This window comes from Cydia pomonella, chromosome 10 (genome assembly GCF_033807575.1).
Source record: "Cydia pomonella isolate Wapato2018A chromosome 10, ilCydPomo1, whole genome shotgun sequence".
Taxonomy (NCBI): Eukaryota; Metazoa; Arthropoda; class Insecta; order Lepidoptera; family Tortricidae; genus Cydia; species Cydia pomonella.
The window spans coordinates 13,998,135-14,011,237 of record NC_084712.1 but is presented as its reverse complement, the minus strand read 5'-3'; positions in this window follow the sequence as shown (position 1 = coordinate 14,011,237).

Here is a 13,103-nt window from a genome sequence, read left to right as displayed (position 1 = left end):
GGACCATCGGCTTCGTGGGCAGGGTCACTACCCACTAGGACAGACCGGTCGTCACGACACTTAAGTTATCGGCTAAAGATATGGGACATTTAATCAGGTCCCTTATCTTGAAGCATATGAACCTGTTGCACGAGTGCCGATAGGTTTTAGTGCGACGAGCAACAAGTAGTGTCTCGCCCGCAACTCCCCCGCCCTACCCGTAGGGCGGCCGCCCACTGCGCGACCCACGCGATAAATGAACTTATCGCCTATTATAAAACAGGGGGAGTGTGAGTGAACCGAGCCTTAATTCGTTAATTCTATAGCGTAATAACTCATAAATATTACTACATTTCAAAAGAATGTTATACCTATTAAGTTTTTATAGACCCACTTAAATAAACATTAAATATGTAAATCAAAAAAAGGCGAGCTTCTTTCTTAAAGAAAAACTATAGTTCCAGTAGTTTAGTAGAGGAACCTACTCGAAAAAATATATATAAAAAAAAAATCTTTGCATCCATTATGGTTTTTTTTTGTACCTATTTTATCAGATCATCGTTGGAGAAAAGAATACTCTAAGTAATCAGAATCACAAGTCAAGTTAAAGTCTTTAGTCTGTAATATGCGACAAGAAATTTACTCGTAATCTATAAAATACGTGTATCAAAGTTTAGTAAAACGAGTTAAGGGCAGAAAACTGGCAAAACTTACCGAAAAAAACAAAAACTGATGCAACATACTCTAACTATTATTTAGTAACGAAAGAATCGGTGACTTGAAATGACCAATCAAAAATCAAAGTACCTTTTAAGACCTCAATGTTTAGTGTCTAGGGTACCACATTGTCGATACCTAGTTAACCGTCGTCTTTCAATCGGTAGATAGTTATAACTTTAAAATTAAACATTTTTTTAAATTAAATTGTTCTTTACTCGGCGGCATATTTATATATAGCATAGAGGCAGCGGCATATGACCAACCTCACTATTTATATTTCCGTTGGATATAAACTTACTTATATTTATATAATTACTAATTCGGAAAACATTACAGCTATGTCTTTGTAAGCGGTTTTTTTATGTGTATTCAATTGTAAATGTATGGACCATGTTATCGACAATGTGTGACCCTAATAATAGAAGTATCAATGAGAATTTTATTAAGAGGGAAGTTTATACACCACGTGATCGTCTATACAATAAGAGAAAACGTTTTTTCACATCTAAATATAATCCGTTTTCCATGATTTTTTAGTATGTTATTGACACAATGAAAAACTAAGTTTATAGGTTTTCCTTTTGTTCAAATTTTGCAAAACAAAAAAAAAATTAAGCGTAACCTTTATACCTAGAATATATTATGCTGAAGCGATCGACATCAAAATTAAAGTGATTTATTAAGATTTAGTTACTGGAAAACGTTTTCTCCCGAAATCGAATTTCATATAAAATTTCCGCTATTTCGTTAGATTCGAAAAGCTATTCTTCCCTGTTAATACCTAATAAAAAGTCACAAAAGTATAGTAAATTGACAAAGTGGTACCTTCACTAAGATTTATTTAAAAAAATCACAAACTTAACATTTAAATATTTATGTCACAGTGACATAATATACTTTTGCTTAATTTAAAATTCTGAAAGTACCACCTTATAAGTACAAGTATGTGTTTACTGTTGTCTTTTTTTCACCAGTGCCAATTAAAGATTTAAAAAATATACATAACAAAGACTCCATTCTTTACTAATTTACTACTAATAACACCATATCGACAACACACTTATAAACATATATTACATATTTTTTTCAATTTAAGTACCTAAGTAAATATAATTTAACCGTAAGAAAATTCGCCCTCTATATTTGTTTACGGTAGGTCAGGTAGAGTCTGTTCGGAAAGTGAAGAGTCGTGGAATGTATTGGGCCCCACATATTCCTCGACTCTTCTCTTTCCGCACAGACTCTAGGCAGGTCAGTCATGAGTGGCATACGATTTATGAGACTAAGGAAAATTTTAGTTTTGACTTAGATTCATCCATAATAATGAATATAAATATTTTATTTAAGTTAGACAACGAAGTACCTATCGAGTGTGCTAGTGTGCACCTAGGACCTGATAGGTAGGTAAATAAGTTACATCCTCCTTAGCTTCCATGTCGTCCGTTCCCAGATGACAAGAAATTCCTGGATTCAAAGGAAATCCGGGATATCTTAATATCCTGTCACCATGCTGCATCATAAATCCATGATTTCAAGCATATATACGCATTTTGACTTGTCTGTATCTATCTGTATATGGGTACTCTTGATACAATACATTTAGCCATATTTCAATTGTATAAAACAACACATATTCATTGAATATGCGGAAATCATAATATTTCTTTATGGTCAGGATTTTTTTTGATAAATGTTATTTACCATACAGGCAATAAAGAACTGGAAAACAATATGTGGCAATTGTAATTCAAAAAACAAGGAGTTAAGTTAAACATATTACAAGCTGCTAACAAATTAGCTACAGATATGTTAAGAGATGGTACTGTACATTAAAACAATTAACTTTAAATAGAAATTAAGAAAACTTTTCATATCATTTCTTTGTTTTCATTTACCGAACAAAAAAATAAATTCTCATTCTATCTAAAAATAATCATCATGTGCATTGATGATGATGTGGTTTGGCGGGTTGTCATAATCAACGTGAAGTGGCTAGTTAAGTGTTAGGTAAAAGAGGTTTTAGAATCTGTTCAATGAGGTCTCAACTATCTGAGGTTCAACTTTCTCCAAAAAACATCATAAAACCTATAATGTTTCATACTTAAATATACTACAGGATATAAAATATTGGTAACTACTTTATACTTTGTTATCACCTTATATTGTAATAAAATTCGCCATGTTGCCTTAAAATAAGATTGTCACTGGAGGTTGGGCCGACATTAGTGGGAGCCCCAGGTTTAAACAAAGTTGACACAGAGTCTACGACTAGCCTGTATTATGGGCTAGGTGAGAATGGAAACGAATGAATGGAATGGAAATGGCCGAGTGAATATGACGTCCGACTTTCAATCCGGAGGTCGCGGGTTCAAATCCTGGCTCGTACCAATGAGTTTTTCGGAACGTATGTACGAAATATCATTTGATATTTACCACTAGCTTTTCGGTGAAGGAAAAACATCGTGAGGAAACCTGCATGCATTTGCGAAGAAATTCAAAGGTGTATGTGAAGTCCCCAATCCGCATTGGGCTAGCGTGGGGACTATAGCCCGAGCCCTCTCGCGCATGAGAGGAGGCCTGTGCTCAGCAGTGGGACGTATATAGGCTGAATTATTAATTATTATTTATATTTTGGATTAACCTTATGTAGCCTATAAAAACCCGTCATTTTTTACAGTGTCTGTACAAATTGTTTCCGATTTACTTGCGTCAATGTGTCGTCCGTCGTTTACGAGTATTCGTCATCCGAGCAGACGGCGGCGCCGCCGAGCCCAACGCCTGACGTTTAGTTAATAGCAACCATTTATACACCTCTATACTCGACTTTTATTGTTTCAACAATCAACAGTTGACTTCAGTTTCGGTAGCTATTATCTAGGGATATAATTTTCGTTTAATCCTCAGTAAAGGGTGTAGCAGGATAGCCTAGGAAAAATTGCCCCCAGCGATTTTAGGCCGAAACTGTAATCAAACGATGCCTTTTGGGGAGGTTATACTCTGCACAAAGTTTCATCCCTCTGTTACCCCCTGGGGGTGAAAAACACCCGATTAACCCCAAAACTGTTTTAATTTTTTTTTTCCTAAACTATGAAAGTGACGAATTTCAAATTTTGTACAAATATTAATAAGACTAAAAGCTATGTGCAAAAAAAATATTAACCCCCTAACCATTGAAATTCTTGTAAAAAAAACAAAAATAAAAAAAGAATCACCCTGTATATCAAGTTTGGCTCATGGTACACACACCATTTTTTTTTTCAAAAATGAACCAATTTATATTCTACATTATACAAAAGTTTCATGGACCTAATCCAGAAGGAACATTGCGAAATTAAAATAAACGTACTATTTCGTAGCCACTAATCATTATACTCGTATCATGCTTAATACGCAACGTCTCGGTCCCGAAATCAAAATAATTTTAAAAAAATCGGCCAAGAGCATTTTGGGCCACGCTCAGTGTAGGGTTCCGTAGTTACTCTTCCGTCACAATAAGCTAAACTGGAGCTTAAAGTATAGTAAATTGTTAACCAAGGGATGAAACGGTACCTTTCACGTGAGTTAAACAAATAGGCAAATTTGCATTACCTAATTAAAGTAAGTCTTTTTACTATGAAGGGGAAACTTTTTGCGATAACTCAAAAACAGCTGAACTGATCATGTCCGCTATAGTTTTCATTTAATGTCTTTCTTAAGCTCTACTTCCACGATTTTTTCATATTTTTTGGACCTATGGTTCAAAAGTTAGAGGGGGGGGGACACTTATTATTTTCTTTCGGAGCGATTATGTCCGAATATATTCACTTTATCAAAAAATGTTTGTTGAAGACCCCTATTAGTTTTGAAATACCTTTCCAACGATACCCCACCATGTAGGATTGAAGAAAAAAAAAATTACCCCCACTTTACGTGTAGGGGAGGAACCCAAAAAAAAATTAAATTTTTAGATTTTATTGTACGACTTTGTCGGCTTTATTTATTTATATATCCATGCCGAATTTCAGCTTTCTAGCACTAACGACCACGGAGCAAAGCCTCGGACAGACAGACAGACAGACGGACATGGCGAAACTATAAGGGTTCCTAGTTGACTACGGAACCCTAAAAATGTTTTTATTAATACAAATGAGTTTGATTCATACTTCTTTATCCCCTTATACCCCTATAACCTTTTTCAAATCGGGCACGAGCAGCGGTCCGATCGCAAGCCATTGTTTATTAATAATGCAAGGCTCTTAGTGGGAGTTCAATGAATAGTACGCACCAAAGAGCCAATACATATTAATTTCGCAATGTTCCTTCTGGAGTAGGTCCATGAAACTTTTGTATGATGTAGAATATAAACTGGTTCATTTTTGAAAAAAAAAAATGGTGTGTGTACCATGAGCCAAACTTGATATACAGGGTGATTCTTTTTTTATTTTTGTTTTTTTTTACAAGAATTTAAATGGTTAGGGGGTTAATATTTTTTTTGCACATAGCTTTTAGTCTTATCAATATTTGTACAAAATTTGAAATTCGTCACTTTCATGGTTTAGGAAAAAATAATTAAAACAGTTTTGGGGTTAATCGGGTGTTTTTCACCCCCAGGGGGTAACAGAGGGATGAAACTTTGTGCAGAGTATAACCTCCCCAAAAGGCATCGTTTGATTACAGTTTCGGCCCAAAATCGCTGGGGGCAATTTTTCCTAGGCTATCCTGCTACACCCTTTAAACAAAATGATTACTCTGGTAACAAATGCAGGGTAAATAGTGTAAGATTATATATATACACGGTGGCCAAAAAATATGTGCATTCCCGTTGCCAGGGAGGTTTTGGGCTTATACTGAGCAACTTTTACTATGGGACCAACCAAGAAATCGCGAAAAAAAATTCTGGCTGTTTCATACATTTTCGCTGGTCCATTTTCTAGGGTAGGTAGTTTAGTAGGGTAAACATTTTTTTCGCGATTTCGGGGTTGGTCCCATAGTAAAAGTTGTTCAGTAGGTATAATCCCAAAACCTCCCTGGCAACGGGAATGCACATATTTTTGGGCACCTTGTATATATATATTATTGATTAATATCATGGAGGATACCTGTGCTATGATTAAACATGTGTATCTTTCATTAAAATATATTTATTTTAGTGTAGGTTGGTACAGACAGAGCCAAGTTGGTAATATTGTTCTCATTTCAGATGCCTTTATCTGTGTACAGAGTCTCGACGTAGTATCTACGTTTATTTATTTCTTCAATCTCATTTAAACAAGGTGATGTGAATCATAATACATATTAGGACGTTATCGTAATTGTAATCAAACGATAACAAGAGTTAAGTGTGAGTGGGACGTAATCTCAGAGTGTTCAACGAAGTGAGATGTAAGCCCGGAATTTTGGGTTCCTAAGGTATGCAGAGGTAAGACCGGACTATAATTCGCTTAAGGCCCCGTAGGCTCGTGTTGTTGTTGTTGGTAAATGTTTCTTCTCTCACTCAGCGTAAGCGTGAGCAGGATGGATGTGCGTGCTCGGGACCACGGATTTCATGTTTTTGAATTTTTTGTTGTAAGTTAAAGAAAGAATAACGTAGTCGCTGTGTTCCCTCAAAAATAAGTTCGCACATTTTTAGAAGCAATTATCAATATTTTTAGCTTTTGTGCATAAATTGTTTTGAAAGTGCGGTTTAGACCTATATTGTCGTGATTTTTTTTCTATAGAGCGAAAGTCAAAAAAACGTCAGGATTCAAATCGCTGAAGTAGGTACCTAGAGGAAATTCTTAAGATTGCTAATTAAATTTCGGGCAATCGTATTGTTATCTAAAAAGCGGTACGATTTAAAAAAAAATCCTCTCTCCAAACCTACGGCACCTTAATTATTTGGTTAGATTCCAGGTTTATTTTAGGTTACAGGGTGACTTATAAATTCATACGTAAGTGTGACAGGGAGGCAACACGTCGAACGTGCTTCACGGTAGGCCCTCTGAGCATCCACAAAAGGTATATTGTGTAGTTAAAATAATTTAAGAAGAAAATAATGTCCAAATGGACAATGTACAACAAAGGTACATTATATTCTTCTGTTCGGTAATAGCACTGACATAACATTTTATATTTCCTACGCAACTCCAATTAGAAATCCATGGTATCAGAACGAGTAACGCCCACTTACGTGAGGAAACGACGTTTTCATTCGACTGATGAAGCAAATTATTTAAAATGTGTTTTCTTTTCTTATCGTCCTTCGAATATAACTCAATTGTTGGCAATTAAGCATGTATCAAGCGGTGTTTATATCAGTTGTCAGCGTAATTTTTGTAATTAAACTTGTGTTCATGACTGCGTCCATATTGTTTACATTGTGGAATAAAAATCAGGTACTTACAAAAAATCCTATAAACATTTCATAATTAGTTTAATTGCTTAGAATATATAATTGCGTCGGTATGTGATATTCTGAGGCAATGGTGGTCGAATGTTAATAAGGGAGTAACCGACAAAGCGGTAGGTATGTACATCTGTCTGAAAATTATACATACATTTAAGAATTTAAATGTTGTTGTTTTTATATTTATCTAGATGTATCTCTAAATCAGTTAAAATGCGGAAATTACATACACATAACATATAAGTTGTGTTACACCTAATGATGCAGGTAGGTAGTCAAAAAACTGCATTTAAAATTGTTGTTTCCTTAAACGGGACTTAAGCTTAACTGTGCACCTAAATAAGCTTGCAATATACTCGTACCTTCGACGTTTCGAACGTAACGTTGCACTTGTGGTCCTGACGATTCCTCTTCTTCTTCTTGTGTGGGTGTTTGTGTGGTTCTTGTGATCCTGATTCGCTCAGCCTTAAGTTCTCTATCGCTCTAGCGTATTCGAGCTTAGAGGGGCAGATAACGATTTTCGATTTTTTTATGTTGGGGTAGGCCCTTTGGGACAGGAGAGTAATTTTCAAGCTTATTTAGGTGCACAATTTTAAATCTCGTTTGAAAGAACCCACAACATAAAAACTTGCTACTTTGTCAAAGTGGATATAAAACTAGCGGCCTAGAGGGTGCCGTATTGATTTTCTGAAAAAAAAATACGCCGATTTTCGATTCGCCGACAACGATTCGCAGACGGGTTCTTTGGCCGAATAACGATTGGAAGAATGTCATTACGCATAAATTTAATAGTGGTTTGCACGAGTAGTCAATACGCAGAACGTTGACACGCATATTTACTTTTCATAGAATAATCATTTAGTAACTGTCACAATTACCCGAGAAACCATTGGTCGAAACACAATAGGTCGAATGATCATTTGGCATTAATATTGATTAGCAAAACTTCCCTCTTGTTTATGACTAGACTAGGGCATGACTAACCTACACAACAACTTTTAGTTTGAGTCTGATAAACATGGTTTTGATACATTTAATTATATACAGGATGGGCAAATAAGAAGTATACAGCATTTTGTTTACTTATACATTTTAACTATATTTAGTTCAAAGATTATTAAGTATTGTTTTAAAATATATTCAGGGTTGGTAAATACCTGTGGAACATAATGTCTGACATATTTCCACCTCTAACAGAAGGCAAATGTAAGCCTGTAAAGAATAGTTGTCTGCGAATCGATAATTGGGTACTTGACACATGTTGAATATTATAACAAAATTTAGTTAAATGAATATAAAATGAGCCATCCATTATAAAAAAGTGGAATTTAAAAAATTACATTGAGATTATAAAAAAATACAAGGCTCCGAAATCTCAATTTTTTTTTTATCTTTCAAAAATAGAAAAGAAAATGGTACCATTCGATTCCTTACATTTTATTGAAAAATAAATTGTATTACAACTATACACATAAACGCAATATTTCAGGGTCAAAATGACAATTTCCTTGATCTTCCATACATTTAGGACAGACTTATATGTTGTGACGTCACATCACCTTATCATTTTGTTAGAGGCGTTTCAATCGTCGAGTGCGAGCGTCAGACTTTAACTCTCATTTCTGATCTCTGTGTTGCTTAAATGCCATGAGTCCTATATAGACATTTGATCCTCAGGAAAATCAAGATCATTTGACATTATTTACAAAAAAACAGTCAAGTAGCCAATTGGCGAAATAATTGTCGGAGAATCATTAGGTACCCCAATAAAAGCCGCTAGTTAGGTGACTACCTACCTACTGTATTCAAAGTAAATCAGATTGAGCCTTATTGTGATGGTTTATTAGCATAACGCCACCCTGATTTTCTTAGTACTGCAATTGCATTTTTTTTTAACTTTAAACAGAACGTCCTTCATTATCATTAAATATTTTCACCATAAATACACAGTAATAAGACGAACATCCTGCCGAACCCTTCGATCTGGAAATCGTTCTCGTTATATACCTATCTAGTGCTCACTCAAAAAGTTAATTTGTTAAAGAAACCATGTGAAGCACAAAAATTATCAACGCACCAACGCGAGAATAATACTAACTGTAAAACATCACTAATCAAATCCAAATAAACGCTATCTGGGAACACGGTAGTGCCTCCGCCAAGACGAGCAAAGCGAAGCGCAAAGGCACTATCTATCTGTTCTCGATGCGCTTCGTCGTTTTTTTGAACCCTCACAACTTGTGTTTGGATTATACCAAATAAACAAAATTCTCGGGATATAATGTCTGGGACATATTAAGCATAAAAAAAAACAATTGCATAGCTCTCATACTTTAGATTTCATTCATATCTAAAAAAAACCGGTTTAGTGACTGACTCACTCGCTCACTGATGATCATCAAAACTCTTAGGGTACTTCCTGAAGTCCTAGGAAGCTGAAATTTAGTATATAGGATATGTATTAGCACACAAACAACAAAACAATTCAAAAACTTGATTTTTTTTTGCCCCTAAGGGGGTGAAAAGGGGGGTGGAGTTTTGTATGGGGAATCAATAACCGCTGAACTGACTTAAGCGGAATTTGGTAGTTTTTGTTATAGGGAAGGATATGGAATAGTTTTCAACCCCAAAATTACCCCGTAAGGATGAAAAGGAGGACGAAAAGGGTTTTAGGGGGAAAAAAGGGGTTGAAGTTTGTATGAAGAATCAGTAAAAAAAGTAGATTGTATAAAGGATGCCCGCAGATATGTATTCCAGGATTTTTAATAGTAAATCACCCCCAACCTTTTAAATTAGGGGATGGAAGATGGACATCAGCAACTTACAAAAAGAAGTGAAATTCCATCAAAAACATTTTCATATAAAATATTGTCAAGTCGAAACCATTTGCACGTACAAACCTGACCAAAACCACGCGTTGATATGCAGTCGTAGCGTATGGGGCACGAAATGTACTGACTTTATATCAAGTCAAATAAAAACCTAAAACGCGAAAACATGTCTAATTTTCATTTATTTAAAATTGTATATCGTTGCTCTGCATACCATAGCAGTATAATTTTAGTATTGTTATAGCAGAGAGATTTGACAAACAAAATTTTAAACAAAAGTAAGCTTTCATGCCGAGCCGGGAAACGCCGTTGTTAACGCGATAATGGACGTTTGTCATAGGGCCACACGTGGATTATTAGTAATAACAATAACGCGATAATCAACGGCGTTTCCAGTTAGTGTGGCCCAGGCCTCAGGGATATTGACGAAATCTTCCGTCGCAAGTTTTGCACGGCGCGCCCAATCTTTTGTTCTTTTCTAATTTCCTGGCTTTACGCCCTCTCTTTCGATATTTAAGTAATCACGTATGTTTATGCGCCAGAAAACCGGGCATACTTGCCGCAAAACTAACTGGCGACTGAGATCATAATGCTATATCGTTTACCCTTGTTACGACCAAACAAGAGTGAAAGATATGGCATTATGACCTGGCTCGCTACTTAGTTTTGCGGCAAGTAAAGTCACAGTAGGTGATAAATGTCCCCAGCTCCGTATGCATCGTCGCCGACTAAAGTGCCTATTAAATTGCTATTTATTTCCCACAGGAGAGCAGAAGAAGCTCGGTAGACTCCGAGACAACCACTACCGTTTCAGTCGAGGACTTCGACCAGCAAAATGACACAAACTTCCAAGATCGTGAAGTAAGGTTCGGAGAGCCTAGCAGTGGCAGTATCGGTAATGCAGACCAAGGAAACGTTCACACGTTGCATGTTTACATTGAAGCATAGACATGAGGTATACTATGCACTTATATTTATACTATACTCGCGACCCGCCCCGGCTTCGCACGGCTTACACAAAATCTTAACGAATTATACCTACTAAACCTACCTCTTCCCCTTCCTCACTCTATTGATAAGTGAAAACCGCATGAAAATCCGTTCAGTAGTTTTGGAGTTTATCATGAACATTATAGACAGACAGACGCGGCGGGGGGCTTTGTTTTTTAAGGTGTATATAGTGATTCTATAGGCAGTTACCTACTCTAAAATAATCGTGCGAGGGCGATGAACTGATATATTGCTAATACTTGCTAATATTACATTGAAAATAAATTTGGGTCAAATAGATGAAAAAGTACATACAGAGGGATCCATTTTCATTGCCCTTGTGTACCCTACCATGAACACGGTTCTTCCTTATAGCTACTCAATATAAACAAATTCTCTACAGTAGACCTTCGAGACACGTGACATGCACGGCGCATACTAATTTCCGGCGAGGATGCTCATTGCTTGCATTCATTATCGCGGGTCGATATGTCCAATAGACTACGTATCCTGTTTATCAAACTACATGTTATGTTTGATTGACGAAATCCGAATGGATATTTATTTGGGCTGTTAAATGTTTATTAAATATCCTTACCAAAGTTACAATTCTCATAAAATATCAATTGTAGTAAAATAACCAAATCCTCTAAATAGTTTTAGTTTCACTTCACGAAGATGTTGATTTCTGGAGCAAATAAACTGTAACTGGTTTATAAAAATATCTAATTAACTATTAGTGTGCCTATAACATTTGAAGAGATCCCTCTATTTCTCCAGGTTTCCTTCATCATGTTCTGACAGGATAGCAATAAGAGCAACTGTGAAGTTAATCCATTTCAAACTCGTAAAAAAATACAAATTGATTGATTCCAATTCATCTCCTTATCTCACCTACATACATATAGGTCTTGGGTATAGATAGATAGGTATGAAAGTAATAATGTAGCTATTGTGTTCATTGTTTACAAAATATAACTCTATAATCTACAGACTAAGTGGACACTAAAATTGCAATTGCCTTCGAGTACGACAAATACAATGTTATTTATAATGATAATGAAACAGGTAAGTAGTTGAAATGCATAAATCGTTCAAATATCGACTTTAATAGTCTGGCAAGAAGATACCAAAGTCGATGACGGTTTTGGCGAATATGTTCGTCTCTAATAAATTAAACGATACCTTTCGCCGCAAGCGGTAAACCGTTACGAATTTCGTTAACTGACTCGAATTGCAGTCAACAGCTGTGTATGTATACATTGGCTTTTGTACCTATACGTATCACATAAACTGCCACGTTTCACTTGGCCTCTGTTTTTTCCTTTCATTTATACTTGGAATTTTTAAACTGTTTATGGTTTTTATTCGTTTGACAAAATTTAGGCTGCATAGGTAATAAACGTACCACGTACATATATAGTCCCATACAATAGTGGACATTGTAATTACGGGGGCCGGGGCCTCGGTATGGCGGCTTTGTATGTCCGTTTAACAACAATCGACAACCAGTACAGAGTTAATGATCTAGTAAAAGAGCCAAGTGCGTGTTAAATCCAAGTGTCATTCACAAGGTTTTTTTTTTACAATTTTACAGATACTACTAAAACCATTCTATGAAAATTATGTGGAATAGTTTTTCATAACATTTGACTTTTCTTAACAAACCGTATACTCTTTCTTAGTAAACTTTGAAGTTAGATACATATATATCGAGGAGAATTGAGCACAATATCTAATCTTTAACACTTGGGTGCGTAGGCAACATGCCAATAGTTTACGCTCCGTAGCGAACGAAACGCTACTGTCACTGTCGCACTAAAATGGAAGCGTGATAGAGAGACACAAGCGTTTCGTTATCGTAGCACAAACGATTGCTTTGGCACCCAGACTAGGCAACCTGAGAATATCTGTTGAAGTACGCAATATAGATACGAGATATTTTTCGCAGATTAGATTCCTATCATCTGAAGTAGAGCCCATCTTTTTTTATGCAAAAACAATAAAAATCGATTAGCCCTTTAAACTTGCCCATAACTATTTGACATATTTGTAGCAACAGGTTAGTACTCGTATTTGAGAATATTTATCTAGGTAATTACTCGTACTGAGAATTGACGAAGTTTAAAAGCTCTTAGAGTGACATTTGACTATGTTTTTTCAATTAATCGTGAAATCGCAAATCTTAAGACATGATTATTAGATACTTGCAATATGAA